Source organism: Corvus kubaryi, unplaced genomic scaffold (genome assembly GCF_017639235.1).
Source record: "Corvus kubaryi isolate FWS band 111438036 unplaced genomic scaffold, C.kubaryi_AGA036_p1.0 65196, whole genome shotgun sequence".
NCBI classification, from domain to species: Eukaryota; Metazoa; Chordata; class Aves; order Passeriformes; family Corvidae; genus Corvus; species Corvus kubaryi.
In genome coordinates this window covers 55,363-79,751 of record NW_024581829.1, presented here as the reverse complement: position 1 = coordinate 79,751, position 24,389 = coordinate 55,363, and the positions used below count along the sequence as shown (strand labels likewise).

General features: G+C 41.1%; 1 protein-coding gene across 1 annotated transcript in view; it reads right to left on the bottom strand.

Annotated features, from left to right (window-relative positions):
• Positions 1-24,389, bottom strand: part of LOC121673102 (armadillo-like helical domain-containing protein 3) — a 124,425-nt gene that overhangs the window by 44,931 nt on the left and 55,105 nt on the right. The gene's annotated exons all lie outside the window — the stretch shown is intronic.

The following is a 24,389-nucleotide window of genomic DNA, read 5'->3' as shown; positions in this document are numbered from 1 at the left end:
AAACACAAAGCATCCATGTATTCAGTTGTTGCTGAAAAGGTTTGTAGACACTCAGGGCAGTTGGGGAAGACCACACAACCTCCCAATTCAGCAACCACAACTGGCGACACACAAAAGTTATCCATAATCAAGTGAAAATGCAAGGGAAAAAAAAAGCAAACTTGATGAAAAAAGCCACATGTGTTGCAGTTATTTGAGAATTAATTAATACGAAAAAGGAAGTCACCACACTTGGTTGCATTCATTTCTCTAAGTTCTATTTGATTCAGAACTGCTCTAGTGAACAACAAAATCTGAGCACTAAAAAAGGCTGTTGAAATCCTGACTTGTCATTTCACATTGTCAAAAATGCAGTGTTGACTACTTGTCAGCTATCTGATTTTTCTTCAGTTCCTTTTAGCTCTTCCATTCAAAGACTGAAGGCAACACTTCTCTGGTGGTCCACCCACTGCAGCAGGCTGATTCCTACTCCTGTCCCACCTAACCACTCCTCTGTCTGCAGGCAAAGGGCCAGAATCTTTTTCCTGATGTTGCTTGTGAACCAGCATTAGCAAAATCAGCCCAGCACTAGAAACGTTTGATAGGAGTGCTGTCATACACCATGAAGGGAAAGCTGCCCAATTTAAGCATTTTAGAAAACATGGAGGAACACACATATCTTTAAATAAAGGCATTCAGCACATATCTTTAAATAAAGGCATTCAGCACATATACAGGTCACTATTACAAAGTTTTAAACCATCAGTGATTACTGCATGCTTTTATGATACTGCAGATTCCACCACATTCAGAGAGGAAAAAAATTTGCATGCCTTCTTTCCCTTGGCTAGCATTCCTCCTGAGCATATGCATAATTACTTACTATTGATAGGCACACACTTAGAAATTTCTGACAACTTAACCCAGATCCAACACTGCTCTAGCCTGACTGATACAGCATTTACTGCCGGGTAAAATCCTGTAAAAATCTTGCTCCAAAAACTCTAGTCAAACTTGCAGCAAAAAACGTGTTAGAGCAACAGAAAGCAATCAGACTGCTCACTGTTCACCTACCAAACCCTGTTTTCCCTTCACCCACACTGCTCTTCTTTACGACATCCTTTTCCTGACTGTATTTTAAAACCATTCTTTGCCAGCAGCTCTCCAGGTAATGTAACAGCTTGCATGGCAAAATTTTCTCATCTGTTGCAAGACTCCTAAAGGAATTAAATCATGCAAGTCACTAGAGAACTTTGATTATTATTTTAAATAACAGGTCAGATCATTACAGAACCCATTCAGTACCAAAGTGATTAACTGCTGCATTAACAGCCAGAGTGGGTTAGCCCTGGCTGGATGTCAGATGCCCACTAAAGCCACTCTGTTTTTCCCCTTCTCAGCTGAACAGGAGAGAGAATATATAATGAAAAGATTAGGGGTTGATATAAGGACAGGGAGAGATTACTTACCAGTTACCAACATTGGCAAAACAGACTCAGCTTGGGGAAGTTAGTTTAATTAATTGCCAACCAAATCAGAGAAGGTAATGAGACTCCTCACACTCTTCCCCTGATCCAGTGTGGGTCCATCCAATGGGCGACAGTTCTCTGGGAACTTCTCCAACATGAGTCCTTCCCACAGGCTGCAGTTCTTCACACACCGCACCGATGTGGGTCCCTTCACAGGCTGCAGTCCTTCAGGAACAGACAGCTCCAGGATGGGTCCCTTCTGCAGGATCACAGTTCCTGCCAACAAGCCTGCTCCAGCATGAGCTCCTCTCTCCATGGTGCCACAGGTCCTTCCAGTAGTCTGCTCCAGAGAGCGCTTCCCATGGGGTCATAGCCTCCCTTGGGCTTCCACCTGCTCCAGTAAGGGATCCTCCACAAACTGCACGTGGACCTCTGTACCACCACGGACCTCCATAAACTGCAGGAGCACAGCTGCCTCACCATGGTCTTCACCACAGGCTGCAGAGGAATCCCAGCTCTGGCACCTGGAACACCTCCTCCCTCTCCTTCTTCACTGACCTGGGTGTCTGAGTTGTTCCTCTCTCCAGGTGCTGCTGGTGTTGTGCAGCAACTTTTTCCCTTCTTAATTATCTCAGAAGAACTACCACTGTCACTGATGGGCTTAGCCTTGGCCAGTAGCGGATCCACCTTGGAGCCAGCTGGCACTGGCTTCATGGGACACAGGGGAAGCTTCTGGCAGATTCTCACAGAAGCCACCCCTGTAGCCCACCACTACCAAACCCATGCCACACAAACCCAATACAACAGCCAGCATGTGTTTGCTGAGCAACTGAGCAAAGTGATATGGGCTGTGGCATTTGATGCTAATGGGCAACAGCACTTAGCAGTTTGCAAGAGCCAAGGCTTGGCAGCATGCTCATTATTTGAGAAAGCTAAAACTGCATAAACCTCTTTCTAGAAAAGAAATTAAATGTGGAAAGCAAAAAAAAATATAAACCCAAACAAATAGAACAAAACCATGAATGCTATCTAAAGGGCAGAACTGTATTTGGATTCACAGACAAGCCGCATAATAATTCAACAAGAAAGGAACAAAATTCAGAAGCTTTGTTTTCCCCTCCCCATATTTGTTCTTGAGTTGATTCAAAACTTTGGACAAAATTCAAGATTTCAGTTCAATTTTGAAATACAAGGTTTGGGATAAAAGTGACAAACCTGCATGTTGAAAGCATGCAGCTATTTTTAAAAAGGAAGTGCTATCTCAAAATATGAATTGCCAAATATTGAGAAGTGTTTTGATTTCAAATGTACACCGGAAAATGATTACATCCAAGTTCTTTCCAAGCAATCTCTAAAATAAACCCACTGGCTCCAGCATGGAATATTTCCTTGCACACTGCACATATACACAAAACAGACCTACCAAGGACTAAGGGTTTGCCTGCCTTTCTAGCAGGACTCCTCTTGCCATGGAGCAGGATGCTCATCTCAAGATCTATGGATCTCTAAGCCTTCAGACACAACATCCCTGCATTCAGAGGAGATGTACAACTGCTCTGTACAAGTTGCTGCCAGGGTCCTGGCAGGAGGCCAGAGGTGCTGGTAGCAGGCCCAAGTTTGGGGTGTATTACAGGCTGGAATGCCTGTTCACTGCTCAGCATGTTCATCATTCTGCCTTAATAGAAGCCCATATATTTTCCCCAACCTTTACTTTCCACAGTTCTCAGAAAGCCTGAAAAATTAATATTCAGGCAACTTCTAAGGTTTCATTCTGCATAGTGATAAACAGGGAGTCTGGCAGAGAAACAAAGAACCTCTTGCCTCAATGCAAATGGCACAGGAGAGCAGGAGTAAACAGAGTGCTTAACCTCCTGAATACCAATGGCAAACCTGAGTGTTTGATTTGGTGCCCCAAAACCCCTCTGCCATTATTCAGCAGGCAGAATCAGGAGGTGGCATGAAAAGAGCAAGGACAGACCTGCAGCCCTTGCAGATTCTCTGCAGTTACGTGCTGGGGCAGCTACTAAAAGCTCCAAAACAGGTTGTCCAGGGCTTTTTTACACCCTCCCTCAGAGCAGCTCTTCATGACCCAGCAATAGATCTGCATGAAGTATTGACTGCTTTTCCTGTTTCCTTTAATGGTTTTTAACATATCATAAATCACACCATCACTTTTAACCATTCCAGGAAAACTGCAGTTTTAGACAGCTGCTAAAGGTCAAGTTCTTTTCCAGCTCTGGCAGGAGCTGGGATTCACCACAATTCACCACGGCACAGTTCAGCACAGTTTCCTTTCTCCTGGTGGTGGGCATCGTTAAGATTCAGCTCCTGCCCTACCTTTGCACACAAAGCATTGCTATAGGACTGCCAGAATTGGAACTGTCATGTTCCAATCACAGAGTGTCTGGATACACGGATACAGGGGGCCTCTCCCAGGTGCAAGGCTAAAGACCCCCCAGAGTTGATAAACAGTCCTCTTGTGCCAAGGGGTGTCTTGGCATCCCCAAGATCACAGTGTTCAAGAACACCAGCACTTAAGCTTACTCTATATGTATGCACTTTTTAAAAAAGAGAGACTTTGCTGAAATAATCAGCACACTTTTACCTTTCTTTGGGTTTGAGGACAATTCCTAGCATGATTACTACTCCTGTCCATTAATTCCAAGACTAAACATGGAAAACGGAGCAAAACTCATTCAGTGAAATCTTATTTTTTAAGGCCTCTCTGAAGCACTCTAGCTTTCTTTTGCTACTACAACTGAGTACAAAAACTCTTTCCATTCTGAAACACAATGGGAAAAATCCCCACTCCCCTAAAAAAACTGAAACATGTACTGCTGAAAATTTAAATTACAGGTGTAATATTTTTGCTTGAAGGTTAAGCTAGTGAATAATTTCTCCACACTTCCTTGCAGCACAAGTCCTCCATCCTGGCCCCTACTCTCTCAGCACAGCCATCATGGTGACTGCAAACTGCAGAAAAATGAAAAGCTTGTGGCCTACTGACATCTCCTTGAATCTTACCTCTGTCTTGTGGTCTTAAGAGCAAAAATGTCTCAAAATAATTCTCAGGGCTGCCCTTCTGTTTAATTGCTCCATGGATAAATTTCAGTATGCCTGTGACGGATGTACTGGAGGAGAAATCTCTCATTGCAAAGATAAAGCCGAAACACAAGCATCCAGAGTGAATTTGTTAGGTTTTAAAGGCAAAACGGTATCTTTGATCCAATCTACCTGATTCATGGCACTGCAAGTTAGTAGATCAGCTTATCTGAACTTCTGTATATCACATTTTTCAATATTACCCTTACAGCATTACTCTCATGTCAGTAGATAGCTAGAGCACCTCTTATCAAGGTATTCTATTGGGATAGGAACAGGAGAAGAAAACCTATCCTTTCAGTCATTTACTACAGTGGTTAATCACCTATTAAGAAATGGGTATGTGATTTGCAGCTGCAATTTGGTTTCCATGGCTAGCCTTACATTCATTTTCTGTTTTGGTACTTTATCTCGTCAAAGATGCTTGAACACTCTAAAGAGCATACCACAGGTTTTGTTTTAAAGAGATTATGATACTGAAATCTTCAAAGCATTCTCACTAGTCTCTCATAACTGAGGCTTCTCTGTCCTTTCTCCAATTTTCAATATGTTGGGGAAGATGAAACAGGAAAGCCTTATAAATGCGATTGCCTGACAAAAGATTTTAGGAATATGAAAACTATAAGCGACATTGAAATGAAAGCCACCTTTGAATTACCAAGTCTTAGTTACTGAACAACTGGAAAACAATGGTATGGCCGACTGAAGGTTATCCCCTCTTGATTGAACAATACCCTCTGCTTGCAGGCAGGTCCAAGGGTCAGAGCAGACCCTACTAGCTCAGCAGAAGGGGTCCAAAGAGTAGTTTTAGAAGTTAAGATGTAACACTCTATGGTAATATAAGAACTCTTATAGGCTGTATGTAAATGCTATAGGATTTGTATCTTGTATTAGATTGGTTAGTGACAATTAGAATATTCAGTACAGAAGATGATTTATTGTATTGTAACCAGGACTTCACCATTCCATTCTATTCTCATTACTTCTTCTTCACTCTCATTCCTTTCGCTCTCTCTCTCTCTTACCCGCTTACTCTCTTGCTCTCTTGGGCCTGCTCAGAGCTGCCAGCTGCAGCTCTGAGCAGTGCCCCTATACCCACGCCCTTTGCAATAAACCACGCGTTCCAAGATCTGACTTCAGAGATCTCTCATCCCCATCCGTCCCACCCACCCCAAAGTACCTACAGTCTGGCGCCCATCGTGATTGCCGAACCCACACCCAGAACCTACACAATACCCTTTTTTGAAACAGACACTGGAAAAAATTGCAAAATATATACCATCATAAAATCACTTTCTGTCTCTTGTTAATATTTCCAGGGTTAAATAAACCTTTTTAGCTGAACATTTCACAAGAGACCTAGAGTAAAGCTGTCAGTCAATGCTTCTTGAAACACTGCTTTTCAAGATACAGCCCCTTTTTGCAAACTGGTACTTGCTTTTCAAGAACTGCACTGCCTGACAGGTTAAAAAGCAATTCAGATCACACGTTTCATTTACTTCATGATTTAACCTTCAGTCAGTCTTCCAGTAACTTGCAACATTCATCAGAAATTCTTATGTCCCTTCTGATCACTGAAAAACTTACCATGTACGACTATTTTTATGTTCATCACCTAAGAAGGGCACCCTCAACATTCTTGTCTTCTAGGGATGCTCCACAACAAGCACTTTGTCACATCACTCACTCTTAGAATCTCCAGCATTGTCACTGATGCCCACTGGAGCTCCAAAGGAAACACGATGAGTTCCACATGTCCATAGACCCTCAGTAATCTCTGCTATAAAACTGACACACAAAGGCTCTTAAAATACTTCTTCTCTCTACTGTCATGAGTTCTCTAGTTGAGCAGATGAGCTATAATTGTCAGCAAATAATACCTGGAGAATCAACATCAAGCCAAGTCTCACCAGCATCAATCTCAAGGAGCTCTGAAATCTTGCCCTGCGCTGACATGCAAGAGCTCTTTAAGTTCCTCTAGGCTCTCTAAGTTCCTGGAGGTCCTTTCAGTAATGAATGCTGACATATGACCCCAAATTCCTAAAATCTCTTTGCCAATGGACAACTGTTTGTATAGTTTGTCTGCTTTAGCCAACACAAAGCTCTTGACAGTAAACAATTCGAAGCAGAATTATTGAGTTCTGGACTTGTCGTATCGCTGTTGTCTGCAGCAGTTCTGGGGCTATCAAGTGCAGAAAAGTGACAGGAAGACAAGTCTCAGCTCTGACAATGGGCTGCATCCATGTTTCCTCTGAATTAACAATGCCAATAGCACATAGACACATTCTTCATCTTGTAATTGTGGTAACTGCCAGGGAAACATTGATTAGAATAAATTTATGAGCATACAAATACGTTCTCTTTCCTCTACAGGAACCACTTTCCATCAGCTGATCTCTCTAATGCAGAGAACTCAAGATGCCATGACCACAGACCACTGTGAAGAAAAATCTGCCTTGATATGGATATTCCTAACTGAACAATCTAACAAATACCACATCCCTTTACCTTTTTGCTTTCTTTACACATAATGGAATAGAACAAAAATCCAATTAAATTTCTAAAAAGAGGTCACCTCTAAAACTCCCATATGCTTTCTACAAGACTGCCAAGGAGTTCTCATACACATCTGGACCTAGTCCAACCTGAAATACATTTTGGTGCCCTAAAGCCCATGGAATTTTCAAAGGACAAATTATTCATCAATGTCCCCTATATACTAAAATGCATTCTGCAATGTTGCTGGCACAAAGTGGCTGTTTGCTATGAGTGGGCAAAATGATTTATTTAGTAAATATACATATAGCCTCTGAAGCACTGCAGCCCTGGTGACAAAGAGGCATACAAATGTGAGGATTATGCAGATAAATCACAGGCACAGGACTGGACTTGACTACACTTCCACTATGTGTGTACATATATAATCTACAAATAGTTTCATCTGAAGTTTTGTAATATTTTAACATTAGAAACTCTTGTTTTCATTAAAGTTGATTACCACTTTCAAATACCTATCTTCCTGCCCCTGTGTACTGACTAATACATTAAGCTAGAAGAAGACAATACACTTTCTGCTTCACAGCTACTGAGAAACTCCTAACCATGATTAGATTAGCTCTGTTCAAACCAGACCAAAATGATTTCTGGGATGTTCCCACAGCACATTTCATCTAGTACATATGCATTATTTATGGCATTTACACAGGTGAATTGAAGGCTTTTATAAACTAAGACACAAATCAATACAAGCTCTTAGCAGATGGGGCCTTAGTAGGGTTCCACAGCAGCATCATTCCAAACCAAGCAAACTCAGCTGAGTAACTGGTTACAGAGAAGGAAAGGTTTGTTTAGAAAGTCAGGAATTAGAGACATCTTCAGCACCCAGCCTTCCCAGAACTGTACCTGCATTGTTCAGAGTCTAAACAGTCAGGACTAGGTTTGTACGCAGTAGGCAGCTTGAACTGCTTCACAACATTAGTCTGCAAACATCAGGATAGCTGTGTTTCATTTGCCTCCACAAGCTAAGATAAAAAGGCTGTAACACAGATGGCTTTCCCTGTCAGAAGTACCATGGACTGGGGAAGAAACAGCTGGGAGGCAAATTCAGCCTGGCACTCAGTCAGGTCAGCACTGTGCTCCAAAGGAGACTCTTCTTAGCCTCCGCTGTGTTGGTGCTTGTTGTAGGGAGCACAGGTAGGGATGTAGAACTGGCCTGTGTGACCAGCGCTGGGCAGGAGAACCAGCTGGAGCCACAGTCGTAGTCCCTCAGTAAGAGAAAGATCCTCCCCACCTCCATATGCAGGTAGTCCACACCTGAGCCAATATTAAGATATGTGGCTCTACTTGTGCCTGTTTTCAGATGCTCCTTTAATTCATCTTGGCTGGTTTTCATAGATAAACACGCATTACAAAGAACAGATCATTATTTGAGGCACTTACAGCAGCGGTTAGATTACCCTGATCCCCTTCTTTTCCTAACTCATCTAACCTGTGCACTGAGAATTCACGATAGGTTTTTTTTTTCTTTGGATTTAGCGAAATCAAAAGTTGTCTTCAGAGATGTCAGCAAAAGAACCTTTTATACATCTATTTATAGACCAGTGCATTGGGATCTACAGCAGCCAGAAGGAAAGAGGAACGAATGATAAATTAGCCAACATGAATTTCCTTTAGAACAGTAACCTGCAACAGAAAAAACCCTGCTCATATTCCCGTTCAACTCCTTTCTCTACAGATGCAGTAAAAGGATTTGTCCCCTTAACCAAATAAAAAAACCACAGGGCCTTTAAATTTTTTTAATCAAAGAAGTATCAAAAGGCTCCATCAACTCAGCCTTTTTTAGCTGACAAACAAGAGGCTACTGAAATTAGACGACTTTTATATTTGGGTTGGGGTTAGCATGGAAGAAAAAAAATACAAAAAATCCTGTTAGTCTTACATAAAATCATGTCTTGCTCAGCTGGCACGGGTTTTACTTTCATGAGATTTATGAGTACATGATCCTAACAGCTGTCCATGAGCTCTTTCTGGAGAAAAAATGAACAGTGAAGATGACTGAAACCCTAAAGGAAAATCACAAGGGAAGAAAAACCTTCCATGATTAATCATTCTACTCTTCACCAATGCTCCAGAAAATCACACACTTCTCTGCCACTCCCAGAAAAGAGCAAAAGGCTGAGAAACAGGAGACCAGCTCATATTCCTCCTTAGACATCCCTCCTCTAAATTACCACAGACAGTATTTCGGGTGCACACACAAGTAACACCAGAAAGCCACAAAAAAGGCCTGTAGGCCTCCTGTCTGCACACAATGAGAGTGGGAGTCAAAGAGTAGGTAAGAGACTCCTTCACCTAACAATGAACCCTTATGGACACCTAACATGGGAATTCAGCCTTCTCATCTTGAAAGCAGTGACAGATTTAACAAACCATGTATATGACCAGATGTGTGACTGTTAGTAACCTGCAACGCCTCCATCCTGAAAGCAGTGGGACAGGGATGCTGACATGTTGATTTACCCTTGGCTAAAAGCTTTGAAGCAAGCAACTTATTCCTGAGAAAATGCTGACAGGTAAAATTTATGTAGACATTTAAAATTGCCATACTGAGGTAGCAAAGGTCTCTGTGTCCCTACTTCAAAACTGTCTAGAATTTGGAGCTCAGGCAACAGTATAAGAGCAGAAAAATCAAAAAGGTACTGTCCCAGAAAGAACCCTTACTTCCAGCCACATACACTTCAAGATGATATGTGAAGCAGAGGTGACATCTGTATGATCCAGTAACCCATGATTAAATTCTGTTCCATTAATTTGTAGAATCATTGCTTTAAATTCACATAACCTTTTAGACATTTCACAGCTTAACTAAGTATTGCATGAAGCAATATCTCTTTATTTTGAGTTTATCTGATCTTCTGATGCACCCTCTTCTTACAGCTCCCCTTCACCTTCTCTCTGACATTTGGTAATTTTTACTAACTCTTTTATATATTCTCTTCCAGCCTGAAGACTTGTCATGTATACAAATGTTCTTCATAACACATCTGGTTCCATGCCTTCAGTCATTCTTGATGCCCCTTTCTGAAACCTTCCTAGTCCTCCGACACCCTTTTGAATTTTCTAAGCTCTGGATACATGGGAAATGAAAGGCTAGGTTAATAAACACAAAAATTTGCCTTGCCTTTGGGAATCAATTCTAATAGAAGATAATACACAATTTTCTGAGCGAGAAGGGTTAAATTGAGAAGCAATTTTTTAAAAAAAGTTATTATAGCTGGGCAAGAGAGAAGCTCCATTTCAGACACAGAGATGTGAATGATTTTAAACAACACAACTAACAGTTTAGTTGATGCATATTACATATTTTATCTAGAGTGGTATAATAGAATAAAAAATTAAAAATTAAAAAATAAAACCAACAGTTTTTCAACAGAGCCTCTGTAATGCTGCTATGGGAACATTAGGTTATGTGCAAGTCCCAGTCATAGCACTGCAAAAGAACAGGGGGTTATTTTGTGTGTGCATGTGGGGAGTAGTTGCACATGTAGTCAGGTCCCTGACTGAAGAAGGGAGCATGAAGGCTGGGGCAAGTCTGGTAATGAGAACTTAAATTCATTTTTTCTTAAATTTTCCTTAATTTTTTTTCTGCTGGCCTCCTTCAGTAGTTGTAGGCTGTCACCACAATCCTAGTGCTGTTCACCTTCTTGTGTTTCCATTTTCCAGGTTTTCAGGAAAAAATGTGCCCTGGGTATGGTCACTGCGTACAGAGAAGTCCTCCAAGAACAAGTAAAGCATACCTGGTCCTTCATCAACAACACAGAGAATACTGAACTGCTATAATACTGATTTTCCAGGTGAGATAAAAAGCAAACATCCTGGCCACTCAGTGAGCTTTACACTTCTCAACAGAAGCAGAAAGCTTACTTTATCTGAATAAATTCCCGTTTGTGTAGCAACTCTGGAAATTTGCCTCCACAGCTTCAGTTCAGACATTCCTCATCCTAGACTGTCACATAATGAATCTGTGCAAGATTAGCACCATTTCTGTGTTTCAGCAACACACCAAAGAAAACACAGAAAAAACTCAGGATGTATCCTCCACAGTGTGTGATACTTCTATAAAGGAACCCAGAATATTTCTGGAAAAAGGGCAGTATGATTACAAAATAGTGGTCAAAAGAAAAATATAGACAACTTTCTTGAGGCTAGGAGAAAGCACGCTGTGCTAAACAATTTAATAATTAAATTGAAAAAGAAAGTACCAATGTAATTAACATACAGAGAACCAGCATGGCCTAGCTAATCTCATCATGAAGAGATCGAATAAAGTAGCATGCATTTTATGGAGCAATTTAAGCTGGCAAGCAATTAATCGTAAGAGCACTAAGTCAAACGAACAGATTTCCCTTTAAGGAGATCACATTCATCATCTGTAATGTATTCTAAACTGCAATTTGTTAGCCAGCCCCTGAATTTTACCGAAGACATTTACTGTCTTCCTTCAGTGGAAAAGTGATCCCTGACTGACAGGAGGGAGTGGCATCAGTCTTTCTATAGTGGCTACCCTATTAACACTAACAGGTTCTCAATCACTGATGCAGGAAGCAAATAACCTACATATAATATAGCAACTACAAGTTTTTACAAGCCTTATACCATAGAAAACCCTACAATGGTATTTACCACACTATATGAATCACATCTTAAGCCATGGACCAACATGATCTGATCCATCTCTGTAATGCCCTGGAGCAGATAACACTACTGATGGGGGAGGGGGAATTAAAAAAAAAAAAATCCAAACCAACAAAATATCCCCACCTTCACTGCTCATTGAGAACCTCAGCAGGCATCTTTCACCTGGGCTCCTCCTGGTGCAAGTCTGTGATTCTGGCTCTCCCCATTCTCTCAGACTCTCAGCTTCAAAATAATCCTTCCCTGTTTAGATTGCATCATTCTAACTGATTACAGGAGTGTCCCAGACTCTCAGTGCTTTTAATTTTAGAAAACCTTCCACTTCCAACTTTTATTTATTCATGATACTCCGTCCCTATCCATTTGTTCCCATTACAAACTACCCTTCAGCTTCAGGAGCTGTTCTACATCACCTTTGTTTTCCACTACATTAGCAGTATCCACTAGTTTTCTTTTTGCTGGATTGGGCAAAGCATGAGCCAAGTGTCCTTCAGAAGGAAATCATGATTCCTGATGCTTGTCTGCACCTGTCCCCATACAAGTTTATCTTTCTATAAGATGAATTTGAAGGCCTCCTCTCTTCCTAGGAAAGGAAAATACTTAACAGAAAGTCTATCTTCCTGTGTAGATGGCATTATTTTTCTTCTGCCTGAGTGCAGAAGATCAGTTTGAATCATGAAGATTAGCAAGCTGAAAGCAATCAAATCTCACATCCTCTAAGTGCCCTTGGCCTGAACTGATTCCCCTCCAAATACAGCAAATACTTTAAAAATAAAAAAGCATGAGCAGACAGAGAAAAGGGCCCTAAGAATCCCTTAGTACAGTTAAGTCTTGATAGGACCACTAAATTTTACCGAAGCGTATGTGATAACATTTCATCTAGAAAGCACATAAAATTCACTCAAATGAGGCTATTGGCCATGTGTAAACAAAAGCTTGCAAGAGACATACAGCTTCTGCCAGTGCCTTCCTGCCCCACTATCACTCCAAATCAATTCAAAGGACAGACTTCTTCACAGCAATGACAGGATGAGACTTAGGCCTGGCTGCTTTCAGTCCTCTTCCAGCTTAATTTCCCTTATGCTCCACTCAGACTGAAGGCATGAATATAAAGCAGCCCCATGACAAATCAAAGTTAAATATGTAGTCCTGGAGATAGAGTACAATTTTAAAAAATAAGAAAAAAAATCCCTGAGCTATGCTCCAGACCAAGTTCAGTTAGTATCATCTCATTCCGGAAACAGTTAATGCAAAGCTTATATTAAACTCATGAGAAAATACTGCTTTACTCCACAGTCAAAAAAAGCATGGGGAAAAAAAACTTTATTAAACCAAAATTAATCAAACCAAAGATTTTTGTAGTCCCAGAGGGCTCCTTGAGTCCCTTGAGTATCCAGAGGGGAAGAAGAAAACCCCACACTCCAAAAAGATGTCTAAACTAGAGAAAAACTCCCAATGGCTATGCCTTTAAACTCCTCTGACCTGAACTTAAGTTCATGGTATTGTTTCCTGATGCCTTCCTGCTACATAACATCATACTTAGACCAATACCACATTAAAATGACAGCAAGGGCAGGCACAATTCATTTAACAATTAATCTACCCTAGCTATAATTTTCACTTGTCATTAGCTGCCTCTTAAATGCCCTCAATCTCATATAACCATAGACTCTTCCTTTAAACACATACACAGGGGAATATGCCATTATGGGCATTATTCAAAGCAGTGCTTTCTGTGCCCGTCATCAACCACAGCATTAATCACACTGAGAACAGTTTCTCCTCACAAATGACTGAGCTGCATATTTGGATCTCATCGGCAGTATCCAATTTGATGGTAAGATCACAGACAGCAGACAATACTGGGCATCTGCAGCAACACATACAGCCAGCTCTCTAGTTTTTACCCTTTACTGGTCTTTCAGGGAAAGAAAATAGATGCCAAGCACCTACTGATTTAAGTAAGTGCTCTACTCTGCACATCCAGCAGACAGGCCCAGAGTTAACACATAGCACAACACACTCCATGAAAACAAGCTTTCTTGCTTCTTTTACCATTTGACCATGCAGTGTAGAGACTGCTCTCTAAAATCAAATGGGTCAGGTTAAAAAGGACCTTGGGAGGTTCCATGGTCCAACTCTGTACTCAGCACTGGGCCAGTTAACTCACAGCTATACTCAGGCAAGATATGAAAAACTCCCAAGGATGGAGATTGCACTGAGCTATCTGGTCCACTATTGGATCACACATATTGAGGAGAGCCTCCCTTACAGCAATCTGACTTATTTTATTTCCCAGTCAAATCTCAGATCCTGAACAATTTCGTTCTGTGACTCTTTATTTCTGACATTAGCTCATGCTAAGAGTAAAAGTCACCAAACAAGGAAGAAAAATAGGTGCAACCCAGTGAGAATGGCACACTCTGCTCCTTCAGCAAGGCCCAACATATCACACGTGGGCTTAACCTCAAAGCAACCACAGCTTTCAAACTAAGGAATTAAGAACAATGTATGGCACACCTATTGCTTTCTAAGTTTACAAGGGAACATCTGCCTCAGACAAGCTCATCTCAAATATTCATAAAAATTTAATGTCAAGCTCAGACTTCAAAGCCAACAGTGTTGCAAAATTATGAGGAGGACATTAAATAATTAGAAAAAACTGTAAGTAAAAGCAATTTGTCACTGTTCATGTACACTGCCTTGCTTAACGACCTCTCTGTAAAGTCTTTCCAGACACACCATGAAGGACATTATATGAAGTATATCATATTCACACCCCTCTGTCAGCAGCAAGAGCTTTACGTTAATTAACACAATACACAACCTTCCAGAAGAAGGCTCCAGTTTAAAATTCCTCACCCAAAATGTGTGCAACATAACACGTTTGTTTAGAATAAAAGGCATTTATCCTGCCCTCAAAGCACTTACGAGCCACATTTTGTATAGTGGATTGCAGCATTTTTTTTTACAGTACCCAAAGCCATCATTGAAATTCAGTGTTCTAAAGTTTGAAATCATCCTTCCCTTGGCCACAAAGGTTGCATTACTTCCCATCCCACACAGACTCGAAAACTTTCCATAATCCAGCTAACGAGAAGAAAAATGTCACTGTAATTAACACACAAAGTGATGACCTAATTAATCACTAAAGCAGCAACGTGAAAAAGCTTTAGGCTTTGAAAGTTTTCTAGCAAAGTCAGGAAAAAGGATTGCCAGGGAACTTTTAAGGTCATTCCATTTCTGGTCACCCTGAAAATAAGACACATTTGAGACCATGCTTTTATATCCTATCAAACAGGACTCCATGGCAGTGAGGTGCCTTCAATGTGGCAGTGATCTCCTACTTCAGACTCCCAGCCAAGTAATACCAAAGTTCTCATTTTTTGGGCTCATAGTACTGTTGTCTCAAGCCCAGTACTTAAAGCAAAGCTTTAGGCAACGATCATGCTGATGTTAACAGCAAGAACAGTTTGCAAAAACCACCCTGCACTGTACCAGCACAGGCAAGAGAACATGAGTCTAGACCCCTGCAAAGAGTCACACCAGTGACCTCTGATGACTCTGGACATAACTGTAAAAACATTTGGTAGCATTCCAGCTTACAACTAGTTTAACAGGTCATTGCTGCTAAGAGAGACTGTCTGCTTGTCCCAAACACTGAGCTGTTTGTTCCCCCACCCTCTACAGGCTGACACAATCAGTCACATATGTGTATGCAACGAAGCCTTGAGAACAGAACACGTTAAAACACATTGTTCTGTTCTTTTTTGTCCTGCCTAGAGAGTTTTACCCTGGGTCAAGTCCCCAGTCTCCTCCTTTACCTGCAGCTGCACGATGCAGGCTGCTCCCTGAAGAGAGCAGGAGAAGGCAGGAACCCTGTCAATTTACACCTGCTCCGAGTGAGCACAGCACAGGGTGAGGAAGCACACTTGGGGCAGTTTTGCCAGAGGAACATCCCTTAAGTAAACCCTTACCAGGATGAGATATCAGAATCTGGTACCCAACACAGATGAATTCTTCATGAGATCGCTGTTACCTTAACCTGCTTGGCTTTGATTGCTGAGAAGCAGCCAAGCACACTGGCATTTCTGACTGCTGAACCTTCAGTCAGCATCCCTTGAAATGGGCAAGAGAGGTCTGACCTCAGAGCCAAGGGAGAAATTGCTACTGCTCAAGCCTTATCCCATCATTTTCTGAATTTTCTTGTAGCTGCAAAGGTTAGGAAAAAAAAAAAAAATCAAGACTACACAGAGTAGTAAGAAAAGCATTCTGGAATTCCCAAGCAGTCGATTTATTTCAGGCCACCAGAAACTCTGATGTATCTTAGTGTTTCAATCTGGACTCACAGATATTAGAGCACATAGATTTCACATTTTGGAAGAGGGAGGGGGAATCACACTCACTCAAGCTGTTTTTCCCGTCCCCTCAAAGCTGCATTTTACTTTCACCTTAGCCAACTTGCATTTACTGGGAGTTGCAAAGTTAGCCCCTGTGCTGGTAGGGTGATACAACCTTCTCTGCCTTCATGGCTAGAGCTCCTAAAAACCCCAACACTTCAAAAGCTAGAATGAGTATTTCTTTTAATGAACAAAGTCTTACAAACAAGATGTCTTCCTCTCACAGCTCCCTGGGAACTGAGTTCCAGATACTGGTGCAATCTGGAGGGCACCAGAAAAAAAAGACTGTAGTTCCACAGTCATGCTAACAATGTATTATCCTTGCTTTCAGTTCAAGATAAGGTAGGTACTTCATTACCTTACTGAGCAGATGTACTTAATGAGTGGGTACTTTGTCAGTTTAGTCCTAAAGGAAAAATTAAGAGAACAGGGCATTTACATTCCTAGAGCAAACCCAAATTTTAGGCCCCCCACTAGTGTAAGATAATAAGAAATACACGTTACTGGCTTTTGAAAGGTTTTTTCTTAAGTACACATCCCACAGCCCAGACTTTCAGAGGGAATAATAATTCTGGCTGCTGCTGTGAGCAACAGATTTCTTTTAAACAGAAAGAGCAAAACAGCATTATACAACATCACTTTCCAAGGGAAAAATACGTTATTTAAGCTCACAATAATTTTTACATTGTTTGGGTTATGAAGAAAGTTGCTTAATGTTCTTTCTCCACTAAAGCAAATCTTGAAAGCTAGATTTGAGACCAGCAGAGATCAGAGTCCCTTTTATTTACCCAAAGAATAAAACCAGCATGGACGAAGTTTCGACAAGCTATAAGCAGCTGTTTCAAACTGTGTTTCAATCATGTTCCAGTAGAGCCAGTTCTTGGGGCCAAGAGAATCTGGTTGCTTCCTGGCTGCAACAGAGCTACCAACAAAGACATTGACTGTAAGGTTGAAATCTATCAATTAGGAACTGAACTCATGCCAGCCACAGTGCCAGAGAAATAATTAAGATTGTTCCCATAAACAGGAGGAAACAACACAACAATTCAGAGTGAGAAACAGCAGAGCTTTCTGGATTTTGAGCTTCAACAAAAAAAACCCAAGATGTTTACAAGTCTGCATCCTAGGTGTGTAGTACATGCTTTAATGCATTACTGAGCTCAGACATAACTTGCCTGTGTCCAGCACTGGGATTCAAGACCCAAATATCTGCAAATGAGACAGAAAAACAACTTTTGACCAATAAATATTATATCTACTTCTGAAATAAACCAGAAGTACTCCCCATGCTAACACATATTCTCCACTACTTTTATGTTTCTACAGAGAAAGGTATTTGGCAAGCAAAACAAAAAACAATTTCTTGCCTGGTGCCACACTTCTTCAGACCAGGCAGTGCAGTCAATTACATAAATCAAATAGGAGACCACAATTGCATTGAGGAGTCTCTGACTTCTCTCTACTGTTTTCCCAAAGCTTCGCACCCCAAATTCATCAGCACGAAAGCTGAAATTATTTGCCAACATTACACTCCCAAGGCTACACACACAGCTTTCAAAAAAAGTTAATCTGCTAGCAATTTTTATAATTCCACCTTGTAAGCCTACAATCTGCACCCATGAGTCCAGCAGAGATCTGAAGACAGGAATTCCCTATTCACAGAGCAGTTGCATTTGACAAAGAGCAAATGAAATCTGGGTTCTAATACGTCAGTAATGGAGGCAACACTTCTCAGCAAACTGCTAAGTAGCCTACAGATCTTGCCTACCTTTCCAAAACTTTAAGATTTCAAGGAAGAAATGCTTCCAATAAAATGTCCACGAGGACAAAAGCTCACAAGTGGGCAAACTGCTTTGAGATGTTCACCTTATGAGAATCACGTGAATTAAGAGACCGGCTGAACTCTGGAAGAGGCCGCCAAGCAGTAGCTGTTCTGCAGAGGAGTGTCCTTTCCACCCAGCAAACAATCCTCCCTTGTACAGAGGCCTCACCTCCACAGCAAACTTTACAGAGCAGCTGAAGTACAGAAGTGGATCCTGCTCCCAGTCCCCTCTTGAAGGCCAGCCTGTTGCCTTTGAGACATGAGGAAAGAGGATGAAAGCAGCCGATACAATTGCAGACTTTGGAAAAAAGCTAAGAAAGCCAGTTAAGTGAGGCTGCCATCCTAGGAATACATCACCTCAAGATCCTCCCCACCCCAATCCAAAAAGCCTTGTTTACTTTGAGGATGAAATTTTAGAGCAAAAGTGATCTCTGCAGAATGACATCCAAGTGCACTGAAGAAAGCAAGCCATGGCTATGGTATCTCAGACAGAGGCATTCTCTGTAATACAAACATCTTCGCCTAAAATCAGCGTCAGCTCCAGAAACTGTAAGTCATCACGAAAAAAATAAAAAAAAGAAATCAATCCTTCCAAAAACCTACTGAAAATAAAAGTTGATTAAAGAGAAAACAGGCTTGACATTGTCAGAGTCCCTTCCCAGGCAGCCATGACCGAAATGGAAGTAAATAGCAGAAAGAAGGAAGGTGACCTGGGATTGTACCTGACTTGCTGAACCATGCTGCTGTGTTTGTGGAACTGGTCCATACAATGCCACTCAACCAACAGATTTGCTCTCTGGATTTGGGCCAGTGGCAGAGACAACATTTAATTAAGACATTGCATGAATGAGAAAGAATGAAAGAAAATTATAGCAGAACAAAATTGGCTATGGCTCTGTAAAACAAATACACCAAGATGAATCAGCTAGTAAATAAAAGCAAAAACTGAAAACTAACACTGCTGCCTCGAGAAGAAATCAGATAATGTACAAGAAACGAAGCGCTGAAGTTACAAGACTAGATGAAAGCCTTAAACATTAATAAAAATAATTGAAACATGTATAAAGACTGCTGAGAAAAGATGAAACATTGCAACCCAAGATAGGAATGCTTCTTTCCTTCCCTTTTGATTCTTCTGTTAATATGTTGCTGGTCATAAGGTCTTTCCCTTTCCACCACTTGCTTCCTCTGTTCAGGTGCCAGCTAATGCCAGGATCTGTTCACATCAAGATCTGTTCCACCTAGCAAAGGAAGCTTCCCTACCACGATACTGCAAGGTCGAGTGAAAAACAAGCAGTGGTAGCAGGTGAACTCTGACTAACCACTATAACTCTCTTATAACCACTGTGGCATTCCAGGAACTGTTCTGCTGTGCCACAGTCCCTGTGCAATCAGAAAACCATGCAACAAGAAACACATGAAATGACAAGAAGGGTCTGCTAGTTTTGCTACTTCAGTGAGGAGCGACCACAGACCACTAAAAAAGAACCAGAACAAAGCCAGAATCCTCATCTAAAATCTGCTATTCATTTTTCAGCATCAGAATTTTTTCAGGCTACCACCTGAAAACTGCAATGAACTAATTCTTCAAATAGCTTGGATGCATAAACCTCAGAAGCTTCCTTACATCATTTTAGTAAGAATTGATCCATAATCTTACTAAGCTTGTGTTATGATTTAAAAGTACCAATAATACACAACTCTGGGTTTCTCTTCGAGCTTTGTTGGGTTTTTTCTTATTAAAAAAAATAATTGTTGACTGTCTTGTACTATCCTGTGATCTGAGCTCAGTCAGGCTGATTAGCAGTGACAGCATGTCAGAGGTCATTACCATTAAACACACCTCAGTGAACAATTCAATGGAGTTGTTATTCCATCAGTGTAGTCCTCACAGGTGGTTTTAAGAATTGCAGGGAATGAACTCCAGATCATTGTGGGTTGTAATCTGCATGCCTGAGCACCCTCTGCTGCTCTGCACTGGCTGGCCCTGAGCAGTTCCACATGGTCCCACAGTCCCAGGGGACTCATCCAGTGCAACAGTACTGCTGGAAGGAGCAACACCTGAGCGTCCTTAGCCAACCCTTGTGGTTCATCTGGGAGAAGCTGCAAACAAGCAGGTGCTTGGTATTTTCGGCTGGGAGATTATGGCTTTAATAAACCCATTGTCAAAGGAAACATATTTGTGTGTGTTCTACGTGTAAATAAATATATATAATTTAAGTGTATATATGTGGGTATGTCTGTATATGTATTATGTATGTATTTATATATGCACAGACATCCCTATATGGATATTCACATTATGTAAGTGCATATACCTACAATGTGCACACAGACATCCATCTTTTAATATATATGCCCATCGATTTTCTTGATCATTTCTTTTCATAAAGAAGCTTTAAGCTTGCTCTCCCATTTTCAATCTCACTCATATTGGCAAGAAATGTGTTTGTATGTCCACTATGTCTGTACAGAGAGAGAACGAAGGAAGTGTGTGTGTACAGATGTAAACATATTTTGTACACAGTCTCAGCTGACTGTAATCCATAGGTCACCACCTACGCCACAAGAACAGATGCATTTCTCTGTCAGCAGGTCCACTTTCACACATCCTGCAAAAAAGCCATTGCAACATAACTAGGTCACCAGCATTTTGGTCTTCTCTCCCCTTAAACAGATGCTAAATTCCTTTCATTGTGGTGGAACCATGCTGAAGGTATGATGTGGACTGCTTGCAGCCACCCACTTTCTAAGAAATATCTGAATTAAGCCTTGTCGTCTGTCAAGGTTTTCAATAAGTGCAGTGCTGTGAGTGCTGGTAATTTATCAGGAGCTCTAGTGTCAGGGCCAAGTGTCCTACAGCAAACAAGCACAGCCCAATTTGGCCTAAGTAAAATTGCAAATGTTCCTTCAGAGTGCTCCTGCATAGACTGGCACCAAGCACAACTATTTTACACGCATCCATGCAATGCTCTGAGTGCTCCTCCCAAATCCCATCTCTCCTTTACAGCCCCAAAAGCAGCCCTGGGAGAAGCAGCACCTTCCATTCAAGGAAAGAGGATCACACAGGGTGGCTCAAGTGGAACAAAAGTAACTGCAAGATGGAAGAGTGAACAAAAGCACCCAAGCGAGGATTGCAGCGTATGCTACAACAGCACAGAAAACACCTTCAAAAAATAATCCTATCACCTAGTTCCATGCTGCTAACTTACTCTCTGCATATTAAAAGTGTTTCAGTGAGAAAAATAGAATTACTTTAAAAATTATGATGGGGCTGAATTTCAGACAAGGGAGAAATTCAGTCTATTAATCATCGAGTTAATCTATTTATTCACCTTGGAAAAATCCTGATCAGAAGAAAGTCTATTAAAAGAATACAGGGATTCAGCTGCCACCTTTCTCACTGAATAGGCAATCAGAAAATGCCCCTTTGAACCCTGCGTTAATAAAATTCTTATTAAATGCAAACCTGCACAATGTTATCTTGAAGAGGCTCATTAGTTTAAAAAAAAAAAAACTTGTCTCAAAATGTGTTTATTTCCTCAGAGGTGAGAAGGTAAGTTCTCAAACCACCAACTGCTGCACCTTCCTATTTCAACCCCATCAGTGCTGCAGCTATATCTTGCAGTCTACCACATCTCAATTATTTATGAAAACCACAGAGACAAATCCACAGACAGAAATCATAATGACTATTATGAGATAGGACAGCAATCAGAATCACTCATTCCGGTTTGGTATGTAAGATTTTCAGACAGATAAGGATATTATTATTCTTTCTTCTTCAATTTTTCATTTTCTTTGGGTTGGACAGAAATTATGAATTATCTGTAGAAAGGAGAGAAGGCAGGAATAGGCTTCCTATCTCTCAATACTCAAAAAGAATATTCATGACTCCTTTTTTCACTGGAATAAGGACAAGAAAAATCAAATAATCAGCAACAACAAAACTCAGACTGCCTAGTGGAGAACTTTTAGTCCAACTAAAAGGTACTGTTCATACCATAATAGGATACACAAAGCAGGATCTCTCTCTGTGGCTGAGTTTAAAGAAGAACATGTCTAAGATTCTCTAGGCATTACTCATCCTGACTCTCTATTTAAACAATTAATCAGCTGAGCTCATCAGTCCAGCACTGTGGGGTACAAGCAGGACTGTTCTGGTGTCTCCTCAACAGTTACTCCTGTAACACAAATGCATTGCAGCCTTTGAACATTGTAAAGAACTCACCACTCCTCTCCCGGCAGAAATACCCATAAAACTGTACACTAGGATTTAAGACACTTGTTGAAGCCCACTGTATGCATGCACAGGCAGATGCTTTTACATTTAGAAAACCCACTAAAAGCCCTAGGATAAGGAAATTGCAATGTTTATTTATTTTTAAATAGCTTGTGTAATGAGACCAAGATATAAACCAAAGCATGACTTAGCACTGCACAGCTACAGCAAAAAGCAGGTAACCACTACTCAAAAACTTTCCAGAATGATGAAGCAAGGTGAGGAAAAAATCCAGTGTGGATTCCTCTAAATTCATTTCCTTTGTGGCAAAAGCAGCCAAATAAGACACAGTACACTAAGATCACTCTAAGGGAAAACAGAAGGGGCACAAACAAACAGATACCCAGATAATGGGGAGCTCAGTCTAGTTCTAGTCCCAGTCACCACTTTGAACCATCACACTGTCAGACACCTTCACACAAGCACACTACACCCTTGGATTTCTCTGGCTGCTCTGAAATCCAGTCAACTAAAGAACCCTTCAAATGTAGTATTTTTACCATCAGAAGAAAACAAACCAAAAGACAAAATTCTCCCTCCTTCCTTTTCTTTTGGGAGTGAGGAAACGGGATAAATCAAACAGACTAACTTCTCAGAATTCGAATCCCTCTCAAGGCCTTGAATCATCCATAATTTAGACTTTACTAATTTCACCGAATGAAAAGCAGTCATTCATGAAATTTCAATACAGATGAGCAGTTGGGTGGAGCAGGGGAAAGCTACCAGAAGTTCAGAAGAGAAACAGACTAGAGGCTTCACTGATTCCAGACATCACTACGTTCTGAACATGTCTGATACAGGCTGTCCTTGAAGGGACACACACACATGTTCTCACCTCCTCGTCTTCTCTGACTAGAAGCAAAACTGTGTGACTTTGTTTCGATTTTCTTCTTAAATATGTCATCACAGAGGCATTTCCAACCTCCCTCCTTGGCCCAGTTTTGGCCGGCAGCATGTCCATCTTTCAGAGCCATCAGAGACTGGCTCTGCTGGACATGGTGGAAGCTTCCAGGAGCTCCTCACAGGAACCACCTCTGTGTCCCCCCTGCTACCGAAAACCAGGCCGTGCAGAACCAATACAAAGGGGTATCACGGTGCCAGTTTTTTGGTTGCATCTTGTCTCAATTGCACGCTGATCTTCACAGAAGCAGTTGCAAAGCCAACAGGAAATAAGCCCATGCAAAGTCTCAGTTCCACAAACCAGCAGTGAGCACAAACCCTCTCTGATCAATTGGTTTTTCTCTCTTCCCAGCTTAGACTTCCCTCCCTGGTTACACACAGCATTCCCAAAGCAGACACTTTGTGTCACATTAACTGACATTAGTCAACAGCTACCTGTTCTGCTGCTTTACTCCTAGTGCACTATCTACCCACAAGTGTTCACTTACATCTGTTTAAAAAAAAACAAAAATAAGGATAGTAGCAAAGTAAGTCTAGAATCACACATGATGTTATCAAGCTTACAGACTTATTAAGGGAATCTTTAAGGTGGTTTACAGACACGTAAGATGCATATTGACTTGAAAGATGCCCTCAGAGAGTTTGTCCTACACAATGCCTTTTGTAGTGAGGAAAACAAGTACTAGCCTAGAAATACAACAGTAGTGAGCTACTTGGTGTTGCACAGACAGCAAGTGTCTGGGGTGACTAGGGAAGTGGTAGACAGATTTTTTTTCAGTATAAATACTTATATCTTTTATGGTTTGCTTAAAAGCCAGAGCTAAGAAGTAAATTTTCCCTCTCAACATTCCTCTGTTTTCCAATCAATCATATCCATGATCCTCTTGCCCAGTACCCAGCTTGGTCAGTAGTAGCTGCTTCAGGTGCCAGAAAAATAAGTTATTGCCACTGTGAAAGAATACATACCTAGATTTACACTCTTTAGTCTTACAAGTAAAGCATAACTTTTCCCCTTCTGCCCTTGAACAGGAAGAAGAAGTTTAAGAGAACACTGAAATGTCCTTAAATAATCAGTTTTAAACACACACAAAATTCTTGCAATGTTAAGAGGCCTCAGATCTGCGTATTACAGCAGGCTTACAGTCCCCTTCATAGCTTTGTGGAATTACAATAGAATCACGCAACAGAAATCCATTAGGTTCACAATTGCTCTGCCAGCACAGCATTATCCTCTACTGTGT